The following is a 25,598-nucleotide window of genomic DNA, read 5'->3' as shown; positions in this document are numbered from 1 at the left end:
TACAGTGGGAGGTATGTCGGGGTGTGATGGTTACTGTACAGTGGGAGGTATGTCGGGGTGTGATGGTTACTGTACAGTGGGAGGAATATCGGGCCGTGATGGTTAATATACAGTGGGAGGTATGAAGGGCCGTGATGGTTACTGTACAGTGGGATGTATGTCGGACCGTGATGGTTACTGTACAGTGGGAGGTATGTTGGCCGTGATGGTTACTGTGCAGATGGAGGTATGTCGGACCGTCATGGTTACTGTGTTTGGGAGGTATGTTGGGGTGTGATGGTTACTGTACAGTGTGAGGTATGTCGGGCCGTGATGGTTGCTGTACAGTGGGAGGTATGTCTGGCCGAGATTGTTGCTGTACAGTGGGAGGTATGTCGGGCTGTGATGGCTACTGTACAGTGGGAGGTATGTCGGGCTGTGATGGTTACTGTACAGTGGGAGGTATGTCGGACCGTGATGGTTACTGTACAGTGGGAGGTATATCGGGCTGTGATGGTTACTGTACAGTGTGAGGTATGTCAGGCCGTGATGATTACTGCACAGTGGGAGGTATGTCGGGCTGTGATGGTTACTGTACAGTGGGAGGTATGTCGGGCCGTGATGGTTACTGTACAGTGGGAGGTATGTCGGACCGTGATGGTTACTGTACAGTGGGAGGTATGTCGGGCCGTGATGGTTACTGTACAGTGGGAGGTATGTCGGGGTGTGATGGTTACTGTACAGTGGGAGTTATGTCGGACCGTGATGGTTACTGTACAGTGGGAGGTATGTCGGGCTGTGATTGTTACTGTACAGTGGGAGGTATGTCGTTCCGTGATGGTTACTGTACAGTGGGAGGTATGTCGGGCTGTGATGGTTACTGTACAGTGGGAGGTATGTCGGGTTGTGATGGTTACTGTACAGAGAGAGGTATGTCTGGCCATGATGGTTGCTGTACAGTGGGAGGGATGTCGGGGTGTGATGGTTACTACACAGTGGGAGGTATGTCGGGGTGTGATGGTTACTGTACAGTGGGAGGTATGAAGTGCCGTGATGGTTACTGTACAGTGGGAGGGATGTCGGGGTGTGATGGTTACTACACAGTGGGAGGAATGTCGGGGTGTGATGGTTACTATACAGTGGGCGGTATGAAGGGCCGTGATGGTTACTGTACAGTGGGAGGGATGTCGGGGTGTACTGGTTACTATTCAGTGGGTGGTATGTCGGGGTGTGATAGTTACGATACAGTGGGAGGTATGTCGGGGTGTGATGGTTACTGTACAGTGGGAGGTATGTCGTGCCATGATGGTTACTGTACCGTGGGAGGTATGTCGGGCCGTGATGGTTACTGTACAGTGGGAGGTATGTGGGGGTGTGATGGTTACTGTACAGTGGGAGCTATGTCGGGGTGTGGTGGTAACTGTACAGTGGGAGGTATGTCGGGGTGTGATGGATACTGTACAATCGGAGTTATATCGGGCCGTGATGGTTACTGTACTGTGGGAGGTATGTCGGGGTGTGATGGTTACTATACAGTGGGAGGTATGTCCGGCTGTGATGGTTACTGTACAGTGGGAGGTATGTCAGACCGTGATGTTTACTGTACAGTGGGAGGTATGTCGGGCTGTGATGGTTACTGTATAGTGGGAGGTATGTCAGAACGTGATGGTTACTGTACAGTGGGAGGTATGTCTGGCTGTGATGGTTACTGAACAGTGGGAGTTATGTCAGACCGTGATGGTTACTGTACAGTGGGAGGTATGTTTGGCTGTGATGGTTACTGTACAGTGGGAGGTATGTCAGACCGTGATGGTTACTGTACAGTGGGAGTTATGTCGGGCTGTGATGGTTACTGTACAGTGGGAGGTATGTCGGACCGTGATGGTTACTGTACAGTGGGAGGTATGTCGGACCGTGATGGTTACTGTACAGTGGGAGGTATGTCGGACCAATATGGTTACTGTACAGTGGGAGGTATGTCGGGCTGTGATGGTAACTGTACAGTGGGAGGTATGTCGGGTCGTGATGGTTACTGTACAGTGAGAGGTATGTCGGGGTGTGATGGTTACTGTACAGTGTGAGGTTTGTCAGGCCGTGAAGGTTACTGTACAGTGGGAGGTATGTCGGGCAGTGATGGTTACTGTACAGTGTGAGGTTTGTCAGGCCGTGATGGTTACTGTACAGTGGGAGGTATGTCGGGCGGTGATGGTTACTGTACAGTGGGAGGTATGTCGGGCTGTGATGGTTACTGTACAGTGGGAGGTATGTCGGGCCGTGATGGTTACTGTACAGTGGGAGGTATGTCGGACCGTGATGGTTACTGTACAGTGGGAGGTATGTCGGGGTGTGATGGTTACTGTACAGTGGGAGGTATGTCGGACCGTGATGGTTACTGTACAGTGGGAGTTATGTCGGGCTGTGATGGTTACTGTACAGTGGGAGGTATGTCGTGCCGTGATGGTTACTGTACAGTGGGAGGTATGTCGGGCTGTGATGGTTACTGTACAGTGGGAGGTATGTCGGGTTGTGATGGTTACTGTACAGAGAGAGGTATGTCTGGCCATGATGGTTGCTGTACAGTGGGAGGGATGTCGGGGTGTGATGGTTACTACACAGTGGGAGGTATGTCGGGGTGTGATGGTTACTGTACTGAAGGAGGTATGTCGGGGTGTGATGGTTACTGTACAGTGGGAGGTATGTCAGACCGTGAAAGTTACTGTACAGTGGGAGGTATGTCTGGCTGTGATGGTTACTGTAGAGTGGGAGGTATGTCATTCGTGATGTTTACTGTACAGTGGGAGGTATATCGGGCTGTTATGGTTACTGTACAGTGGGAGGTATGTCGGACCGTGATGGTTACTGTACATTGGGAGGTATGTCGGACAGTGATGGTTACTTTACATTGGGAGGTATGTCTGGTTGTGATGGTTACTGTGCAGTGGGAGGTATGTCGGGCCGTGATGGTTACTGAACAGTGGGAGGTATGTCGGGGTGTGGTGGTTACTGTACAGTGGGAGGCATGTCGGGCCGTAATGGTTACTGTACAGTGGGAGGTAAGTCGGGGTGTGATGGTTACTGTACAGTGGGAGGTATGTCGTGGTGTGATGGTTACTGTACAGTGGGAGGTTTGTCGGGGTGTGATGGTTACTGTACAGTGGGAGGTATGTCGGGGTGTGATGGTTTCTTTACAGTGGGAGTTTTGTCGGGGTGTGATGGTTACTGTACAGTGGGAGGTATGTCTGGCTGTGATGGTTACTGTACAGTGGGAGGTATGTCAAACCGTGATGGTTACTGTACAGTGGGAGGGATGTCGGGGTGTGATGGTTACTGTACAGTGGGAGGTATATCGGGGTGTGATGGTTACTATACAGGGGGAGGTATGTCGGGGTGTGATGGTTACTGTACAGTGGGAGGTATATCGGGCTGTGATGGTTACTCTGCAGTTTGAGGTATGTCGGGCCGTGATGGTTACTGTACAGTGGGAGATATATCAATCCGTGATGGTTACTGTACAGTGGGAGGTATGTCGGGGTGTGATGGTTACTATACAGTGGGAGGTATGTCGGCGTATGATGGTTACAGTACAGTGTGAGGTATGTCGGGGTGTGATGGTTACTGTACAGTGGGAGGTATGTCGGGCCTTGATGGTTACTGTACAGTGGGAGGTATGTCCGACCGTGATGGTTACTGTACAGTGGGAGGTATGTCGGACCGTGATGGTTACTGTACAGTGGGAGGTATGTCGGGGTGTGATGGTTACTATACAGTGGGAGGTATGTCGGACCGTGATGGTTACTGTACAGTGGGAGGTATGTCGGGCTGTGATGGTTACTGTACAGTGGGAGGTATGTCGTGCCGTGATGGTTACTGTACAGTGGGAGGTATGTCGGGCTGTGATGGTTACTGTACAGTGGGAGGAATGTCGGGGTGTGATGGTTACTGTTTTTGGGAGGTATGTCGGGGTGTGATGGTTACTGTACAGAGGGAGGTATGTCTGGCCGTGATGGTTGCTGTACAGTGGATGGTATGTCGGGGTGAGATGGTTACTGTACAGTGGGAGGTATGTCTGGCCGTGATTGTTGCTGTACAGTGGGAGGTATGTCGGGCTGTGATGGTTACTGTACACTGGGAGGTATGTCGGGCTGTGATGGTTACTATACAGTGGGAGGTATATCGGGCTGTGATGGTTACTGAACAGTGTGAGGTATGTCAGGCCGTGATGGTTACTGTACAGTGGGAGGTATGTCGTGCTGTGATGGTTACTGTACAGTGGGAGGTATGTCGGGCGGTGATGGTTACTGTACAGTGGGAAGTATTTCGGGGTGTGATGGTTACTGTACAGTGGGAGGTATGTCGGGCTGTGATGGTTACTGTACAGTGGTAGGTGTGTCGGGCCGTGATGGTTACTGCACAGTGGGAGGTATGTCGGACCGTGATGGTTACTGTACAGTGGGAGGTATGTCGGGCCGTGATGGTTACTGTACAGTGGGAGGTATGTCGGGGTGTGATGGTTACTATACAGTGGGAGGTATGTCGGACCGTGATGGTTACTGTACAGTGGGAGGTATGTCGGGCTGTGATGGTTACTGTACAGTGGGAGGTATGTCGGGTTGTGAAAGTTACTGTACAGAGGGAGGTATGTCTGGCCATGATGGTTGCTGTACAGTGGGAGGGATGTCGGGGTGTGATGGTTACTACATAGTGGGAGGTATGTCGGGCTGTGATGGTTACTGTACAGTGGGAGGTATGTCGGGCCGTGATGGTTACTGTACAGTGGGAGGTATGTCGGGCTGTGATGGTTACTCTACAGTGGGAGGTATGTCTGCTGTGATGGTTACTGAACAGTGGGAGGTATGTCAGACCGTGATGGTTACTGTACAGTGGGAGGTATGTTTGGCTGTGATGGTTACTGTACAGTGGGAGGTATGTCAGACCGTGATGGTTACTGTACAGTGGGAGGTATGTCGGGCTGTGATGGTTACTGTACAGTGGGAGGTATGTCGGGCCGTGATGGTTACTGTACAGTGGGAGGTATTCGGACCGTGATGGTTACTGTACAGTGGGAGGTATGTCGGACCATGATGGTTACTGTACAGTGGGAGGTATGTCGGGCTGTGATGGTTACTGTACAGTGGGAGGTATGTCGGGCCGTGATGGTTACTGTACAGTGGGAGGTATGTCGGGGTGTGATGGTTACTGTACAGTGGGAGGTATGTCGGGTTGTGATGGTTACTGTACAGTTGGAGGAATATCGGGCCGTGATGGTTACGGTACAGTGGGAGGTATATCGGGGTGTGATGGTTACTGTACAGTGGGATGTATGTCGGACCGTGATGGTTACTGTACAGTGGGAGGTATGTCGGACCGTGATGGTTACTGTACAGTGGGAGGTATGTCGGGTTGTGATGGTTACTGTACAGAGAGAGGTATGTCTGGCCATGATGGTTGCTGTACAGTGGGAGGGATGTCGGGGTGTGATGGTTACTACACAGTGGGAGGTATGTCGGGGTGTGATGGTTACTGTACAGTGGGAGGTATGAAGTGCCGTGATGGTTACTGTACAGTGGGAGGGATGTCGGGGTGTGATGGTTACTATACAGTGGGAGGAATGTCGGGGTGTGACGATTACTGTAGAGTGGGAGGTATGAAGTGCCGTGATGGTTACTGTACAGTGTGTGGGATGTCGGGGTGTGATGGTTACGATACAGTGGGCGGTATGAAGGGCCGTGATGGTTACTGTACAGTGGGAGGGATGTCGGGGTGTACTGGTTACTATTCAGTGGGTGGTATGTCGGGGTGTGATAGTTACGATACAGTGGGAGGTATGTCGGGGTGTGATGGTTACTGTACAGTGGGAGGTATGTCGTGCCATGATGGTTACTGTACCGTGGGAGGTATGTCGGGCCGTGATGGTTACTGTACAGTGGGAGGTATGTGGGGGTGTGATGGTTACTGTACAGTGGGAGCTATGTCGGGGTGTGATGGTTACAGTACAGTGTGAGGTATGTCGGGGTGTGATGGTTACTGTACAGTGGGAGGTATGTCGGGGTGTGATGGTTACTGTACAGTGGGAGGTATGTCGGGCTGTGATGGTTACTGTACAGTGGGAGGTATGTCAGACCTTGATGGTTACTGTACAGTGGGAGGTATGTCAGGCTGTGATGGTTACTGTACAGTGGGAGGTATGTCAGACCGTGAAAGTTACTGTACAGTGGGAGGTATGTCTGGCTGTGATGGTTACTCTACAGTGGGAGGTATATCGGGCTGTTATGGTTACTGTACAGTGGGAGGTATGTCGGACCGTGATGGTTTCTGTACATTGGGAGGTATGTCGGACAGTGATGGTTACTGTACATTGGGAGGTATGTCGGGTTGTGATGGTTACTGTGCAGTGGGAGGTATGTCGGGCCGTGATGGTTACTGTACAGTGGGAGGTATGTGGGGGTGTGGTGGTTACTGTACAGTGGGAGGTATGTCGGGCCGTAATGGTTACTGTACAGTGGGAGGTATGACCGGGTGTGATGGTTACTGTACAGTGGGAGGTATGTCGGGGTGTGATGGTTACTGTACAGTGGGAGGTATGTCGGTGTGTGATGGTTACTGTGCAGTGGGAGGTAGGTCGGGGTGTGATGGTTTCTGTACAGTGGGAGTTTTGTCGGGGTGTGATGGTTACTGTACAGTGGAAGGAATGTCGGGGTGTGATGGTTACTGTTTTTGGGAGGTATGTCGTGGTGTGATGGTTACTGTACAGTGGGAGGTATGTCTGGCCGTGATGGTTGCTGTACAGTGGGAGGTATGTCGGGGTGTGATGGTTACTGTACAGTTGGAGGTATGTCAGACCGTGATGGTTACTGTACAGTGGGAGGTATGTCAGACCGTGATGGTTACTGTACAGTGGGAGTTATGTCTGGCTGTGATGGTTACTGTACAGTGGGAGGTATGTCAGACCGTGATGGTTACTGTACTGTGGGAGGTATATCGGGATGTGATGGTTACTGTACAGTGGGAGGTATGTCGGGCCGTGATGGTTACTGTACAGTGGGAGGTATTTCGGCGTGTGGTGGTTACTGTACAGTGGGAGGTATGTCGGGCCGTGATGGTTACTGTACAGTGGGAGGTATGTCGGGGTGTGATGGTTACTGTACAGTGGGAGGTATGTCGAACCGTGATGGTTACTGTACAGTGGGAGGTATATCGGGCTGTGATGGTTACTGTACAGTGTGAGGTATGTCAGGCCGTGATGGTTACTGTACAGTGGGAGGTATGTCGGGCGGTGATGGTTACTGTACAGTGGGAGGTATGTCGGGCTGTGATGGTTACTGTACAGTGGGAGGTATGTCGGGCAGTGATGGTTACTGTACAGTGGGAGGTATGTCGGACCGTGATGGTTACTGTACAGTGGGAGGTATATCGGGCTGTGATGGTTACTGTACAGTGTGAGGTTTGTCAGGCCGTGATGGTTACTGTACAGTGGGAGGTATGTCGGGCGGTGATGGTTACTGTACAGTGGGAGGTATGTCGGGCTGTGATGGTTACTGTACAGTGGGAGGTATGTCGGGCCGTGATGGTTACTGTACAGTGGGAGGTATGTCGGACCGTGATGGTTACTGTACAGTGGGAGGTATGTCTGGCCGTGATGGTTACTGTACAGTGGGAGGTATGTCGGGGTGTGATGGTTACTGTACAGTGGGAGGTATGTCGGACCGTGATGGTTACTGTACAGTGGGAGGTATGTCGGGCTGTGATGGTTACTGTACAGTGGGAGGTATGTCGTGCCGTGATGGTTACTGTACAGTGGGAGGTATGTCGGGCTGTGATGGTTACTGTACAGTGGGAGGTATGTCGGGTTGTGATGGTTACTGTACAGAGAGAGGTATGTCTGGCCATGATGGTTGCTGTACAGTGGGAGGGATGTCGGGGTGTGATGGTTACTACACAGTGGGAGGTATGTCGGGCTGTGATGGTTACTGTACAGTGGGAGGTATATCGGGCTGTTATGGTTACTGTACAGTGGGAGGTATGTCGGACCGTGATGGTTACTGTACATTGGGAGGTATTTCGGACAGTGATGGTTACTTTACATTGGGAGGTATATCGGGTTGTGATGGTTACTGTGCAGTGGGAGGTATGTCGGGCCGTGATGGTTACTGAACAGTGGGAGGTATGTCGGGGTGTGGTGGTTACTGTACAGTGGGAGGCATGTCGGGCCGTAATGGTTACTGTACAGTGGGAGGTAAGTCGGGGTGTGATGGTTACTGTACAGTGGGAGGTATGTCGTGGTGTGATGGTTACTGTACAGTGGGAGGTTTGTCGGGGTGTGATGGTTACTGTACAGTGGGAGGTATGTCGGGGTGTGATGGTTTCTTTACAGTGGGAGTTTTGTCGGGGTGTGATGGTTACTGTACAGTGGGAGGTATGTCTGGCTGTGATGGTTACTGTACAGTGGGAGGTATGTCAAACCGTGATGGTTACTGTACAGTGGGAGGGATGTCGGGGTGTGATGGTTACTGTACAGTGGGAGGTATATCGGGGTGTGATGGTTACTATACAGGGGGAGGTATGTCGGGGTGTGATGGTTACTGTACAGTTGGAGGTATATCGGGCTGTGATGGTTACTCTGCAGTTTGAGGTATGTCGGGCCGTGATGGTTACTGTACAGTGGGAGATATATCAATCAGTGATGGTTACTGTACAGTGGGAGGTATGTCGGGGTGTGATGGTTACTATACAGTGGGAGGTATGTCGGGCTGTGATGGTTACTGTACAGTGGGAGGTATATCGGGATGTGATGGTTACTGTACAGAGGGAGGTATGTCCGACCGTGATGGTTAATGTACAGTGTGAGGTATGTCGGGCCGTGATGGTTAATGTACAGTGGGAGGTATGTCGGGGTGTGATGGTTACTGTATAATGGGAGTTATATCGGGCCGTGATGGTTACTGTACAGTGGGAATTATATCGGGCCGTGATGGTTACTGCACCGTGGGAGGTATGTCGGGGTGTGATGGTTACTGTACAGTGGGAGGTATGTCGGGCTGTGATGTTTACTGTACAGGGCGAGGATGTCGGGGTGTGGTGGTATGTGTACAGTGGGAGGTATGTCGGGGTGTGATGGTTACTGTACAGTGGGATTTATATCGGGCCGTGATGGTTACTGTACCGTGGGAGGTATGTCGGGCTGTGATGGTTACTGTATAGTGGGAGGTATGTCAGACCGTGATGGTTACTGTAAAGTGGGAGGTATGTCTGGCTGTGATGGTTACTGAACAGTGGGAGGTATGTCAGACCGTGATGGTTACTGTACAGTGGGAGGTATGTTTGGCTGTGATGGTTACTGTACAGTGGGAGGTATGTCAGACCGTGATGGTTACTGTACAGTGGGAGGTATGTCGGGCTGTGATGGTTACTGTACAGTGGGAGGTATGTCGGGCCGTGATGGTTACTGTACAGTGGGAGGTATGTCGGACCGTGATGGTTACTGTACAGTGGGAGGTATGTCGGACCATGATGTTTACTGTACAGTGGGAGGTATGTCGGGCTGTGATGGTTACTGTACAGTGGGAGGTATGTCGGGCCGTGATGGTTACTGTACAGTGGGAGGTATGTCGGGGTGTGATGGTTACTGTACAGTGGGAGGTATGTCGGGGTGTGATGGTTACTGTACAGTGGGAGGAATATCGGGCCGTGATGGTTAATATACAGTGGGAGGTATGAAGGGCCGTGATGGTTACTGTACAGTGGGATGTATGTCGGACCGTGATGGTTACTGTACAGTGGGAGGTATGTTGGCCGTGATGGTTACTGTGCAGATGGAGGTATGTCGGACCGTCATGGTTACTGTGTTTGGGAGGTATGTTGGGGTGTGATGGTTACTGTACAGTGTGAGGTATGTCGGGCCGTGATGGTTGCTGTACAGTGGGAGGTATGTTGGCCGTGATGGTTACTGTGCAGATGGAGGTATGTCGGACCGTCATGGTTACTGTGTTTGGGAGGTATGTTGGGGTGTGATGGTTACTGTACAGTGGGAGGTATGTCGGGCCGTGATGGTTACTGTACAGTGGGAGGTATGTCGGACCGTGATGGTTACTGTACAGTGGGAGGTATGTCTGGCCGTGATGGTTACTGTACAGTGGGAGGTATGTCGGGGTGTGATGGTTACTGTACAGTGGGAGGTATGTCGGACCGTGATGGTTACTGTACAGTGGGAGGTATGTCGGGCTGTGATGGTTACTGTACAGTGGGAGGTATGTCGTGCCGTGATGGTTACTGTACAGTGGGAGGTATGTCGGGCTGTGATGGTTACTGTACAGTGGGAGGTATGTCGGGTTGTGATGGTTACTGTACAGAGAGAGGTATGTCTGGCCATGATGGTTGCTGTACAGTGGGAGGGATGTCGGGGTGTGATGGTTACTACACAGTGGGAGGTATGTCGGGCTGTGATGGTTACTGTACAGTGGGAGGTATATCGGGCTGTTATGGTTACTGTACAGTGGGAGGTATGTCGGACCGTGATGGTTACTGTACATTGGGAGGTATTTCGGACAGTGATGGTTACTTTACATTGGGAGGTATATCGGGTTGTGATGGTTACTGTGCAGTGGGAGGTATGTCGGGCCGTGATGGTTACTGAACAGTGGGAGGTATGTCGGGGTGTGGTGGTTACTGTACAGTGGGAGGCATGTCGGGCCGTAATGGTTACTGTACAGTGGGAGGTAAGTCGGGGTGTGATGGTTACTGTACAGTGGGAGGTATGTCGTGGTGTGATGGTTACTGTACAGTGGGAGGTTTGTCGGGGTGTGATGGTTACTGTACAGTGGGAGGTATGTCGGGGTGTGATGGTTTCTTTACAGTGGGAGTTTTGTCGGGGTGTGATGGTTACTGTACAGTGGGAGGTATGTCTGGCTGTGATGGTTACTGTACAGTGGGAGGTATGTCAAACCGTGATGGTTACTGTACAGTGGGAGGGATGTCGGGGTGTGATGGTTACTGTACAGTGGGAGGTATATCGGGGTGTGATGGTTACTATACAGGGGGAGGTATGTCGGGGTGTGATGGTTACTGTACAGTTGGAGGTATATCGGGCTGTGATGGTTACTCTGCAGTTTGAGGTATGTCGGGCCGTGATGGTTACTGTACAGTGGGAGATATATCAATCAGTGATGGTTACTGTACAGTGGGAGGTATGTCGGGGTGTGATGGTTACTATACAGTGGGAGGTATGTCGGGCTGTGATGGTTACTGTACAGTGGGAGGTATATCGGGATGTGATGGTTACTGTACAGAGGGAGGTATGTCCGACCGTGATGGTTAATGTACAGTGTGAGGTATGTCGGGCCGTGATGGTTAATGTACAGTGGGAGGTATGTCGGGGTGTGATGGTTACTGTATAATGGGAGTTATATCGGGCCGTGATGGTTACTGTACAGTGGGAATTATATCGGGCCGTGATGGTTACTGCACCGTGGGAGGTATGTCGGGGTGTGATGGTTACTGTACAGTGGGAGGTATGTCGGGCTGTGATGTTTACTGTACAGGGCGAGGATGTCGGGGTGTGGTGGTATGTGTACAGTGGGAGGTATGTCGGGGTGTGATGGTTACTGTACAGTGGGATTTATATCGGGCCGTGATGGTTACTGTACCGTGGGAGGTATGTCGGGCTGTGATGGTTACTGTATAGTGGGAGGTATGTCAGACCGTGATGGTTACTGTAAAGTGGGAGGTATGTCTGGCTGTGATGGTTACTGAACAGTGGGAGGTATGTCAGACCGTGATGGTTACTGTACAGTGGGAGGTATGTTTGGCTGTGATGGTTACTGTACAGTGGGAGGTATGTCAGACCGTGATGGTTACTGTACAGTGGGAGGTATGTCGGGCTGTGATGGTTACTGTACAGTGGGAGGTATGTCGGGCCGTGATGGTTACTGTACAGTGGGAGGTATGTCGGACCGTGATGGTTACTGTACAGTGGGAGGTATGTCGGACCATGATGTTTACTGTACAGTGGGAGGTATGTCGGGCTGTGATGGTTACTGTACAGTGGGAGGTATGTCGGGCCGTGATGGTTACTGTACAGTGGGAGGTATGTCGGGGTGTGATGGTTACTGTACAGTGGGAGGTATGTCGGGGTGTGATGGTTACTGTACAGTGGGAGGAATATCGGGCCGTGATGGTTAATATACAGTGGGAGGTATGAAGGGCCGTGATGGTTACTGTACAGTGGGATGTATGTCGGACCGTGATGGTTACTGTACAGTGGGAGGTATGTTGGCCGTGATGGTTACTGTGCAGATGGAGGTATGTCGGACCGTCATGGTTACTGTGTTTGGGAGGTATGTTGGGGTGTGATGGTTACTGTACAGTGTGAGGTATGTCGGGCCGTGATGGTTGCTGTACAGTGGGAGGTATGTCTGGCCGAGATTGTTGCTGTACAGTGGGAGGTATGTCGGGCTGTGATGGCTACTGTACAGTGGGAGGTATGTCGGGCTGTGATGGTTACTGTACAGTGGGAGGTATGTCGGACCGTGATGGTTACTGTACAGTGGGAGGTATATCGGGCTGTGATGGTTACTGTACAGTGTGAGGTATGTCAGGCCGTGATGATTACTGCACAGTGGGAGGTATGTCGGGCTGTGATGGTTACTGTACAGTGGGAGGTATGTCGGGCCGTGATGGTTACTGTACAGTGGGAGGTATGTCGGACCGTGATGGTTACTGTACAGTGGGAGGTATGTCGGGCCGTGATGGTTACTGTACAGTGGGAGGTATGTCGGGGTGTGATGGTTACTGTACAGTGGGAGTTATGTCGGACCGTGATGGTTACTGTACAGTGGGAGGTATGTCGGGCTGTGATTGTTACTGTACAGTGGGAGGTATGTCGTTCCGTGATGGTTACTGTACAGTGGGAGGTATGTCGGGCTGTGATGGTTACTGTACAGTGGGAGGTATGTCGGGTTGTGATGGTTACTGTACAGAGAGAGGTATGTCTGGCCATGATGGTTGCTGTACAGTGGGAGGGATGTCGGGGTGTGATGGTTACTACACAGTGGGAGGTATGTCGGGGTGTGATGGTTACTGTACAGTGGGAGGTATGAAGTGCCGTGATGGTTACTGTACAGTGGGAGGGATGTCGGGGTGTGATGGTTACTACACAGTGGGAGGAATGTCGGGGTGTGATGGTTACTATACAGTGGGCGGTATGAAGGGCCGTGATGGTTACTGTACAGTGGGAGGGATGTCGGGGTGTACTGGTTACTATTCAGTGGGTGGTATGTCGGGGTGTGATAGTTACGATACAGTGGGAGGTATGTCGGGGTGTGATGGTTACTGTACAGTGGGAGGTATGTCGTGCCATGATGGTTACTGTACCGTGGGAGGTATGTCGGGCCGTGATGGTTACTGTACAGTGGGAGGTATGTGGGGGTGTGATGGTTACTGTACAGTGGGAGCTATGTCGGGGTGTGGTGGTAACTGTACAGTGGGAGGTATGTCGGGGTGTGATGGATACTGTACAATCGGAGTTATATCGGGCCGTGATGGTTACTGTACTGTGGGAGGTATGTCGGGGTGTGATGGTTACTATACAGTGGGAGGTATGTCCGGCTGTGATGGTTACTGTACAGTGGGAGGTATGTCAGACCGTGATGTTTACTGTACAGTGGGAGGTATGTCGGGCTGTGATGGTTACTGTATAGTGGGAGGTATGTCAGAACGTGATGGTTACTGTACAGTGGGAGGTATGTCTGGCTGTGATGGTTACTGAACAGTGGGAGTTATGTCAGACCGTGATGGTTACTGTACAGTGGGAGGTATGTTTGGCTGTGATGGTTACTGTACAGTGGGAGGTATGTCAGACCGTGATGGTTACTGTACAGTGGGAGTTATGTCGGGCTGTGATGGTTACTGTACAGTGGGAGGTATGTCGGACCGTGATGGTTACTGTACAGTGGGAGGTATGTCGGACCGTGATGGTTACTGTATAGTGGGAGGTATGTCGGACCAATATGGTTACTGTACAGTGGGAGGTATGTCGGGCTGTGATGGTAACTGTACAGTGGGAGGTATGTCGGGTCGTGATGGTTACTGTACAGTGAGAGGTATGTCGGGGTGTGATGGTTACTGTACAGTGTGAGGTTTGTCAGGCCGTGAAGGTTACTGTACAGTGGGAGGTATGTCGGGCAGTGATGGTTACTGTACAGTGTGAGGTTTGTCAGGCCGTGATGGTTACTGTACAGTGGGAGGTATGTCGGGCGGTGATGGTTACTGTACAGTGGGAGGTATGTCGGGCTGTGATGGTTACTGTACAGTGGGAGGTATGTCGGGCCGTGATGGTTACTGTACAGTGGGAGGTATGTCGGACCGTGATGGTTACTGTACAGTGGGAGGTATGTCGGGGTGTGATGGTTACTGTACAGTGGGAGGTATGTCGGACCGTGATGGTTACTGTACAGTGGGAGTTATGTCGGGCTGTGATGGTTACTGTACAGTGGGAGGTATGTCGTGCCGTGATGGTTACTGTACAGTGGGAGGTATGTCGGGCTGTGATGGTTACTGTACAGTGGGAGGTATGTCGGGTTGTGATGGTTACTGTACAGAGAGAGGTATGTCTGGCCATGATGGTTGCTGTACAGTGGGAGGGATGTCGGGGTGTGATGGTTACTACACAGTGGGAGGTATGTCGGGGTGTGATGGTTACTGTACTGAAGGAGGTATGTCGGGGTGTGATGGTTACTGTACAGTGGGAGGTATGTCAGACCGTGAAAGTTACTGTACAGTGGGAGGTATGTCTGGCTGTGATGGTTACTGTAGAGTGGGAGGTATGTCATTCGTGATGTTTACTGTACAGTGGGAGGTATATCGGGCTGTTATGGTTACTGTACAGTGGGAGGTATGTCGGACCGTGATGGTTACTGTACATTGGGAGGTATGTCGGACAGTGATGGTTACTTTACATTGGGAGGTATGTCTGGTTGTGATGGTTACTGTGCAGTGGGAGGTATGTCGGGCCGTGATGGTTACTGAACAGTGGGAGGTATGTCGGGGTGTGGTGGTTACTGTACAGTGGGAGGCATGTCGGGCCGTAATGGTTACTGTACAGTGGGAGGTAAGTCGGGGTGTGATGGTTACTGTACAGTGGGAGGTATGTCGTGGTGTGATGGTTACTGTACAGTGGGAGGTTTGTCGGGGTGTGATGGTTACTGTACAGTGGGAGGTATGTCGGGGTGTGATGGTTTCTTTACAGTGGGAGTTTTGTCGGGGTGTGATGGTTACTGTACAGTGGGAGGTATGTCTGGCTGTGATGGTTACTGTACAGTGGGAGGTATGTCAAACCGTGATGGTTACTGTACAGTGGGAGGGATGTCGGGGTGTGATGGTTACTGTACAGTGGGAGGTATATCGGGGTGTGATGGTTACTATACAGGGGGAGGTATGTCGGGGTGTGATGGTTACTGTACAGTGGGAGGTATATCGGGCTGTGATGGTTACTCTGCAGTTTGAGGTATGTCGGGCCGTGATGGTTACTGTACAGTGGGAGATATATCAATCCGTGATGGTTACTGTACAGTGGGAGGTATGTCGGGGTGTGATGGTTACTATACAGTGGGAGGTATGTCGGCGTATGATGGTTACAGTACAGTGTGAGGTATGTCGGGGTGTGATGGTTACTGTACAGTGGGAGGTATGTCGGGGTGTTGTGGTAACTGTCCAGTGGGAGGTATGTCGGGCTGTGATGGTTACTGTACAGTGGGAGGTATATCGGGATGTGATGGTTACTGTACAGAGGGAGGTATGTCCGACCGTGATGGTTAATGTACAGTGTGAGGTATGTCGGGCCGTGATGGTTAATGTACAGTGGGAGGTATGTCGGGGTGTGATGGTTACTGTATAATGGGAGTTATATCGGGCCGTGATGGTTACTGTACAGTGGGAATTATATCGGGCCGTGATGGTTACTGCACCGTGGGAGGTATGTCGGGGTGTGATGGTTACTGTACAGTGGGAGGTATGTCGGGCTGTGATGTTTACTGTACAGGGCGAGGATGTCGGGGTGTGGTGGTATGTGTACAGTGGGAGGTATGTCGGGGTGTGATGGTTACTGTACAGTGGGATTTATATCGGGCCGTGATGGTTACTGTACCGTGGGAGGTATGTCGGGCTGTGATGGTTACTGTATAGTGGGAGGTATGTCAGACCGTGATGGTTACTGTAAAGTGGGAGGTATGTCTGGCTGTGATGGTTACTGAACAGTGGGAGGTATGTCAGACCGTGATGGTTACTGTACAGTGGGAGGTATGTCAGACCGTGATGGTTACTGTACAGTGGGAGGTATGTCGGGCTGTGATGGTTACTGTACAGTGGGAGGTATGTCGGGCCGTGATGGTTACTGTACAGTGGGAGGTATGTCGGACCGTGATGGTTACTGTACAGTGGGAGGTATGTCGGACCATGATGGTTACTGTACAGTGGGAGGTATGTCGGGCTGTGATGGTTACTGTACAGTGGGAGGTATGTCGGGCCGTGATGGTTACTGTACAGTGGGAGGTATGTCGGGGTGTGATGGTTACTGTACAGTGGGAGGTATGTCGGGGTGTGATGGTTACTGTACAGTGGGAGGAATATCGGGCCGTGATGGTTAATATACAGTGGGAGGTATGAAGGGCGGTGATGGTTACTGTACAGTGGGATGTAGGTCGGACCGTGATGGTTACTGTACAGTGGGAGGTATGTTGGCCGTGATGGTTACTGTGCAGATGGAGGTATGTCGGACCGTCATGGTTACTGTGTTTGGGAGGTATGTTGGGGTGTGATGGTTACTGTACAGTGTGAGGTATGTCTGGCCGTGATGGTTGCTGTACAGTGGGAGGTATGTCTGGCCGAGATTGTTGCTCTACAGTGGGAGGTATGTCGGGCTGTGATGGCTACTGTACAGTGGGAGGTATGTCGGGCTGTGATGGTTACTGTACAGTGGGAGGTATGTCGGACCGTGATGGTTACTGTACAGTGGGAGGTATATCGGGCTGTGATGGTTACTGTACAGTGTGAGGTATGTCAGGCCGTGATGGTTACTGTACAGTGGGAGGTATGTCGGGCGGTGATGGTTACTGTACAGTGGGAGGTATGTCGGGCTGTGATGGTTACTGTACAGTGGGAGGTATGTCGGGCCGTGATGGTTACTGTACAGTGGGAGGTATGTCGGACCGTGATGGTTACTGTACAGTGGGAGGTATGTCGGGCCGTGATGGTTACTGTACAGTGGGAGGTATGTCGGGCTGTGATGGTTACTGTACAGTGGGAGGTATGTCGGCTTGTGATGGTTACTGTACAGAGAGAGGTATGTCTGGCCATGATGGTTGCTGTACAGTGGGAGGGATGTCGGGGTGTGATGGTTACTACACAGTGGGAGGTATGTCGGGGTGTGATGGTTACTGTACAGTGGGAGGTATGAAGTGCCGTGATGGTTACTGTACAGTGGGAGGGATGTCGGGGTGTGATGGTTAATACACAGTGGGAGGAATGTCGGGGTGTGATGATTACTGTACAGTGGGAGGTATGAAGTGCCGTGATGGTTACTGTACAGTGTGAGGGATGTCGGGGTGTGATGGTTACTATACAGTGAGCGGTATGAAGGGCCGTGATGGTTACTGTACAGTGGGAGGGATGTCGGTGTGTACTGGTTACTATTCAGTGGGTGGTATGTCGGGGTGTGATAGTTACGATACAGTGGGAGGTATGTCGGGGTGTGATGGTTACTGTACAGTGGGAGGTATGTCGTGCCATGATGGTTACTGTACCGTGGGAGGTATGTCGGGCCGTGATGGTTACTGTACAGTGGGAGGTATGTGGGGGTGTGGTGGTAACTGTACAGTGGGAGGTATGTCGTGGTGTGATGGATACTGTACAATGGGAGTTATATCGGGCCGTGATGGTTACTGTACTGTGGGAGGTATGTCGGGGTGTGATGGTTACTGTACAGTGGGAGCTATGTCGGGGTGTGGTGGTAACTGTACAGTGGGAGGTATGTCGGGGTGTGATGGATACTGTACAATGGGAGTTATATCGGGCCGTGATGGTTACTGTACTGTGGGAGGTATGTCGGGGTGTGATGGTTACTGTACAGTGGGAGGTATGTCCGGCTGTGATGGTTACTGTACAGTGGGAGGTATGTCAGACCGTGATGGTTACTGTACAGTGGGAGGTATGTCGGGCTGTGATGGTTACTGTATATTGGGAGGTATGTCAGAACGTGATGGTTACTGTACAGTGGGAGGTATGTCTGGCTGTGATGGTTACTGAACAGTGGGAGTTATGTCAGACCGTGATGGTTACTGTGCAGTGGGAGGTATGTTTGGCTGTGATGGTTACTGTACAGTGGGGGGTATGTCAGACCGTGATGGTTACTGTACAGTGGGAGGTATGTCTGGCTGTGATGGTTACTGAACAGTGGGAGTTATGTCAGACCGTGATGGTTACTGTACAGTGGGAGGTATGTTTGGCTGTGATGGTTACTGTACAGTGGGAGGTATGTCAGACCGTGATGGTTACTGTACAGTGGGAGGTATGTCGGGCTGTGATGGTTACTGTACATTGGGAGGTATGTCGGACCGTGATGGTTACTGTACAGTGGGAGGTATGTCGGACCGTGATGGTTACTGTACAGTGGGAGGTATGTCGGACCATGATGGTTACTGTACAGTGGGAGGTATGTCGGGCTGTGATGGTTACTGTACAGTGGGAGGTATGTCGGGCTGTGATGGTTACTGTACAGTGTGAGGTTTGTCAGGCCGTGATGGTTACTGTACAGTGGGAGGTATGTCGGGCGGTGATGGTTACTGTACAGTGGGAGGTATGTCGGGCTGTGATGGTTACTGTACAGTGGGAGGTATGTCGGGCCGTGATGGTTACTGTACAGTGGGAGGTATGTCGGACCGTGATGGTTACTGTACAGTGGGAGGTATGTCGGGCCGTGATGGTTACTGTACAGTGGGAGGTATGTCGGGGTGTGATGGTTACTGTACAGTTGGAGGTATGTCGGACCGTGATGGTTACTGTACAGTGGGAGGTATGTCGGGCTGTGATGGTTACTGTACAGTGGGAGGTATGTCGTGCCGTGATGGTTACTGTACAGTGGGAGGTATGTCGGGCTGTGATGGTTACTGTACAGTGGGAGTTTTGTCGGGGTGTGATGGTTACTGTACAGTGGGAGGGATGTCGGGGTGTGATGGTTACTGTACAATGGGAGAAATGTCTGGCCGTGGTGGTTGCTGTACAGTGGGAGGTATGTCAGACCGTGATGGTTACTGTACAGTGGGAGTTAGATCGGGGTGTGATAGTTACTGGACAGAGGGAGGTATGTCTGGCCATGCTGGTTGCTGTACAGTCAGAAGTATGTCTGGCCGTGATTGTTGCTGTAAAGTGGGAGGTATGTCGGGGTGTGGTGGTTACTGTACAGAGGGAGGTATGTCTGGGTATCATGGTTACTGTACAGTGGGAGGTATATCGGGCCGTGATGGTTACTGTACAGTGTGTGGTATGTTGGGCCGTGATGGTTACTGTAGAGTGGGGGGTATTTCGGAGTGTGATGGTTACTGTACAGTGGGAGGTATGTCGGGTCGTGATAGTTACTGTACAGTGGGAGGTATATCGGGCCGTGATGGTTACTGTACAGTGTGAGGTAAGTCGGGGTGTGTTGGTTACTGTACAGTGGGAGGTATGTCGGGGTGTGATGGTTACTGTACAGTGGGAGGCATGTCGGGGTGTGATGGTTACTGTACAGTGGGAGGTAAGTTGGCCGTGATGGTTGCTGTATAGTGGGAGGTATTTCAGACCGTGATGGTTACTGTACAGTGGGAGTTATGTCGGGGTGTGATGGTTACTGTAAAGTGGGAGGTATGTCGGGGTGTGATGGTAACTGTACAGTGAGAGCTATGTCAGACCGTGATGGTTACTGTACAGTGGTAGGTATGTCGGGCCGTGATGGTTACTGTACAGTGGGAGGAATGTCGGGGTGTGGTGGTAACTGTACAGTGGGAGGTATGTCGGGCCGTGATGGTTACTGTACAGTGGGAGGTATGTCGGGGTGTGATATTTACTGTTCAGTGGGAGGTACGTCGCGCCGTGATGGTTACTGTATAGTGTGAGGTATGTCGGGGTGTGATGGTTACTGTACAGTGGGAGGTATTTCGTGATGTGAAGGTTACTGTACAGTGCGAGGTATGTCGGGGTGTGATGGTTACTGTACAGTGGGACGTATGTCGGGGTGTGGTGGTTACTGTACAGTGGGAGGTATGTCGGGGTGTAATGGTTACTGTACAGTGGGAGGCATATCGGTCCGTGATGGTTACTGTACAGTGTGAGGTATGTCGGGCCGTGATGCTTACTGTACAGTGGGAGGTATGTCGGGGTGCGATGGTTACTGTACAATGGGAGTTATATCGGGCCGTGATGGTTACTGTACAGTGGGAGTTATATCGGGCCGTGGTGGTTACTGTACCGTGGGAGGTATGTCGGGCTGTGATGGTTACTGTATAGTGGGAGGTATGCCGGGCTGTGATGGTTACTGTACAGTGGGAGGTATGTCGGGGTGTAATGGTTACTGTACAGTGGGAGGTATGTCAGACTGTGATGGTTACTGTACAGTGGGGAGTATTTCGGACAGTGATGGTTACTGTACAGTGGGAGGTATGTCGGGGTGTGATGGTTACTGTACAGTGGGAGTTTTGTCGTGGTGTGATGGTTACTGTACAGTGGGAGGTATATCGGTACGTGATGGTTACTGTACAGTGGGATGTATGTCGGGTTCTGATGGTTACTGTACAGTGGGAAGTATGTCGGGTCGTGATGGTTACTGTGCAGTTGGAGGTATGTCGGGGTGTGATGGTTACTGTACAGTTGGAGGTATGTCGGGTCGTGATTGTTACTGTGCAGTGGAAGGTATGTCGGGGTATGATGGTTACTGTACAGTGGGAGGTATGTCGGGGTGTGATGGTAACTGTACAGTGGGAGGTACGTCGGGCCGTGATGTTTACTGTACAGTGATAGGTATGTCGTGGTGTGATGGTTACTGTACAGTGGGAGGTATGTTGGGGTGTGATGGTTACTGTACAGTGTGAGGTATGTCGGGTCGTGATGGTTACTGTACAGTGGGAGGGATGTCGGGGTGTGATGGTAACTGTAAAGTGGGAGGTATGTCGGGTCGTGATGGTTATTGTACAGTGGGAGGGATGTCGGGGTGTGATGGTAACTGTAAAGTGGGAGGTATGTCGGGTCGTGATGGTTACTGTACAGTGGGAGGCATGTCGGGGTGTGATGGTAACTGTACAGTGGGAGGTATGTCGGGGTGTGATGGTTACAGTACAGTGGGAGGTATGTCAGGGTGTGATGGTAACTGTACAGTAGGAGGTATGTCGGATTGTGATGGTTACTGTACAGTGGGAGGTATGTCAGGCCGTGATGGTTACTGTACAGTGGGAGGTAAGTCGGGGTGTGTTGGTTACTGTACAGTGGGAGGTATGTCGGGGTGTGATGGTTACTGTACAGTGGGAGGTATGTCGGGGTGTGATGGTTACTGTACAGTGGGAGGTATGTCAGACCGTGATGGTTACTGTACAGTGGGAGTTATGTCGTGGTGTGATAGTTACTGTAAAGTGGGAGGTATGTCGGGGTGTGATGGTTACTGTACAGTGAGAGCTATGTCAGACCGTGATGGTTACTGTACAGTGGGAGGTATGTCGGGCCGTGATGGTTACTGTACAGTGGGAGGAATGTCGGGGTGTGGTGGTAACTGTAGAGTGGGAGGTATGTCGGGCCGTGATGGTTACTGTACAGTGGGAGGTATGTCGGGGTGTGATGGTTACTGTACAGTGGGAGGTACGTCGCGCCGTGATGGTTACTGTACACTGTGAGGTATGTCGGGGTGTGATGATTACTGTACAGTGGGAGGTATGTCGTGATGTGATGGTTACTGTACAGTGCGAGGTATGTCGGGGTGTGATGGTTACTGTACAGTGGGAGGGATGTCGGCGTGTGGTGGTTACTGTACAGTGGGAGGTATGTCGTGATGTGATGGTTACTGTACAGTGCGAGGTATGTCGGCGTGTGGTGGTTACTGTACAGTGTGAGGTATGTCGTGCCGTGATGGTTACTGTACAGTGGGAGGCATATCGGTCCGTGATGGTGACTGTACAGTGTGAGGTATGTCGGGCCGTGATGGTTACTGTACAGTGGGAGGTATGTCGGGCTGTGATGGTTCCTGTACAGTGCGAGGATGTCGGGGTGTGGTGGTAACTGTACAGTGGGAGGTATGTCGGGGTGTGATGGTTACTGTACAATGGGAGTTATATCGGGCCGTGATGGTTACTGTACAGTGGGAGGTATGTCGGGGTGTGATGGTTACTGTACCGTGGGAGGTATGTCGGGCTGTGATGGTTACTGTACAGTGGGTGGTATGTCGGGCGGTGATGGTTACTGTACAGTGGGAGGTATGTCGGGGTGTGATGGTTACTGTACAGTGGGAGGTATGTCGGGCCGTAATGGTTACTGTACAGTGGGAGGTATGTCAGACTGTGATGGTTACTGTACAGTGGGGAGTATTTCGGACCGTGATGGTTACTGTACAGTGGGAGGTATGACTGGCTGTGATGGTTACTGTACAGTGGGAGGTATGTTGGGCCGTAATAGTTACTGTACAGTGGGAGGTATGTCGGGGCGTGATGGTTACTGTACAGTGGGAGGTATGTCGGGGTGTGATGGTTACTGTACAGTGGGAGTTTTGTCGGGGTGTGATGTTTACTGTACAGTGGGAGGTATATCGGTACGTGATGGATACTGTACAGTGGGAGGTATGTCGGGTTGTGATGGTTACTGTACAGTGGGAAGTATGTCGGGTCGTGATGGTTACTGTGCAGTTGGAGGTATGTCGGGGTGTGATGGTTACTGTACAGTTGGAGGTATGTCGGGTCGTGATGGTTACTGTGCAGTGGAAGGTATGTCGGGGTATGATGGTTACTGTACAGTGGCAGGTATGTCGGGGTGTGATGGTAACTGTACAGTGGGAGGTACGTCGGGCCGTGATGGTTTCTGTACAGTGATAGGTATGTCGTGGTGTGATGGTTACTGTACAGTGGGAGATATGTCGGTGTGTGGTGGTAACTGTACAGTGGGAGGTATGTTGGGGTGTGATGGTTACTGTACAGTGTGAGGTATGTCGGGTCGGGATGGTTACTGTACAGTGGGAGGGATGTCGGGCCGTGATGGTAACTGTACAGTTGGAGGTATGTCGGGTCGTGATGGTTACTGTACAGTGGGAGGCATGTCGGGGTGTGATGGTAACTGTACAGTGGGAGGTATGTCGGGGTGTGATGGTTACTGTACAGTGGGAGGTATGTCAGGGTGTGATGGTAACTGTAGAGTAGGAGGTATGTCGGATTGTGATGGTTACTGTACAGTGGGAGGTATGTCAGGCCGTGATGGTTACTGTACAGTGAGAGGTATGTCAGGCCGTGATGGTTACTGTACAGTGGGAGGTATATCGGGCCGTGATGGTTACTGTACAGTGTGAGGTAAGTCGGGATGTGTTGGTTACTGTACAGTGGGAGGTATGTCGGGGTGTGATGGTTACTGTACAGTGGGAGGTATGTCGGGGTGTGATGGTTACTGTACAGTGGGAGGTATGTCAGACCGTGATGGTTACTGTACAGTGGGAGTTATGTCGTGGTGTGATAGTTACTGTAAAGTGGGAGGTATGTCGGGGTGTGATGGTAACATCTACAGTGAGAGCTATGTCAGACCGTGATGGTTACTGTACAGTGGGAGGTATGTCGGGCTGTGATGGTTACTGTACAGTGGGAGGTATGTCGGGCCATGATGGTTACTGTACAGTGGGAGGTATATCGGGCCGTGATGGTTACTGTACAGTGGGAGGTATGTCGGGGTGTGATGGTTACTGTTCAGTGTAAGGTAAGTCGGGGTGTGATGCTTACTGTACAGTGGGAGGTATTTCGGACCGTGATGGTTACTGTCCAGTGGGAGGTATGTCGGGCCGTGATAGTTACTGTACAGTGGGAGGTATATCGGGCCGTGATGGTTACTGTACAGTGTGAGGTAAGTCGGGGTGTGTTGGTTACTGTACAGTGGGAGGTATGTCGGGGTGTGATGGTTACTGTACAGTGGGACGATGTCGGGGTGTGGTGGTAACTGTACAGTGGGAGGTATGTCGGGGTGCGATGGTTACTGTACAATGGGAGTTATATCGGGCCGTGATGGTTACTGTACAGTGGGAGTTATATCGGGCCGTGGTGGTTACTGTACCGTGGGAGGTATGTCGGGCTGTGATGGTTACTGTACAGTGGGTGGTATGTCGGGCGGTGATGGTTACTGTACAGTGGGAGGTATGTCGGGGTGTGATGGTTACTGTACAGTGGGAGGTATGTCGGGCCGTAATGGTTACTGTACAGTGGGAGGTATGTCAGACTGTGATGGTTACTGTACAGTGGGGAGTATTTCGGACCGTGATGGTTACTGTACAGTGGGAGGTATGCCTGGCCGTGATGGTTACTGTACAGTGGGAGGTATGACTGGCTCTGATGGTTACTGTACAGTGGGAGGTATGTTGGGCCGTAATAGTTACTGTACAGTGGGAGGTATGTCGGGGTGTGATGGTTACTGTACAGTGGGAGTTTTGTCGGGGTGTGATGGTTACTGTACAGTGGGAGGTATATCGGTACGTGATGGTTACTGTACAGTGGGAGGTATGTCGGGTTGTGATGGTTACTGTACAGTGGGAAGTATGTCGGGTCGTGATGGTTACTGTGCAGTTGGAGGTATGTCGGGGTGTGATGGTTACTGTACAGTTGGAGGTATGTCGGGTCGTGATGGTTACTGTGCAGTGGAAGGTATGTCGGGGTATGATGGTTACTGTACAGTGGGAGGTATGTCGGGGTGTGATGGTAACTGTACAGTGGGAGGTACGTCGGGCCGTGATGGTTCCTGTACAGTGATAGGTATGTCGTGGTGTGATGGTTACTGTACAGTGGGAGATATGTCGGTGTGTGGTGGTAACTGTACAGTGGGAGGTATGTTGGGGTGTGATGGTTACTGTACAGTGTGAGGTATGTCGGGTCGGGATGGTTACTGTACAGTGGGTGGGATGTCGGGCCGTGATGGTAACTGTACAGTGGGAGGTATGTCGGGTCGTGATGGTTACTGTACAGTGGGAGGCATGTCGGGGTGTGATGGTAACTGTACAGTGGGAGGTATGTCGGGGTGTGATGGTTACTGTACAGTGGGAGGTATGTCAGGGTGTGATGGTAACTGTACAGTAGGAGGTATGTCGGATTGTGATGGTTACTGTACAGTGGGAGGTATGTCAGGCCGTGATGGTTACTGTACAGTGAGTGGTATGTCAGGCCGTGATGGTTACTGTACAGTGGGAGGTATATCGGGCCGTGATGGTTACTGTACAGTGTGAGGTAAGTCGGGATGTGTTGGTTACTGTACAGTGGGAGGTATGTCGGGGTGTGATGGTTACTGTACAGTGGGAGGTATGTCGGGGTGTGATGGTTACTGTACAGTGGGAGGTATGTCAGACCGTGATGGTTACTGTACAGTGGGAGTTATGTCGTGGT

The sequence above is a fragment of the Chiloscyllium punctatum genome, chromosome 13, assembly GCF_047496795.1.
Source record: "Chiloscyllium punctatum isolate Juve2018m chromosome 13, sChiPun1.3, whole genome shotgun sequence".
NCBI lineage: Eukaryota > Metazoa > Chordata > Chondrichthyes > Orectolobiformes > Hemiscylliidae > Chiloscyllium > Chiloscyllium punctatum.
The sequence above is the reverse complement of the archived record's forward strand: the minus strand, read 5'-3'. Positions refer to the sequence as shown.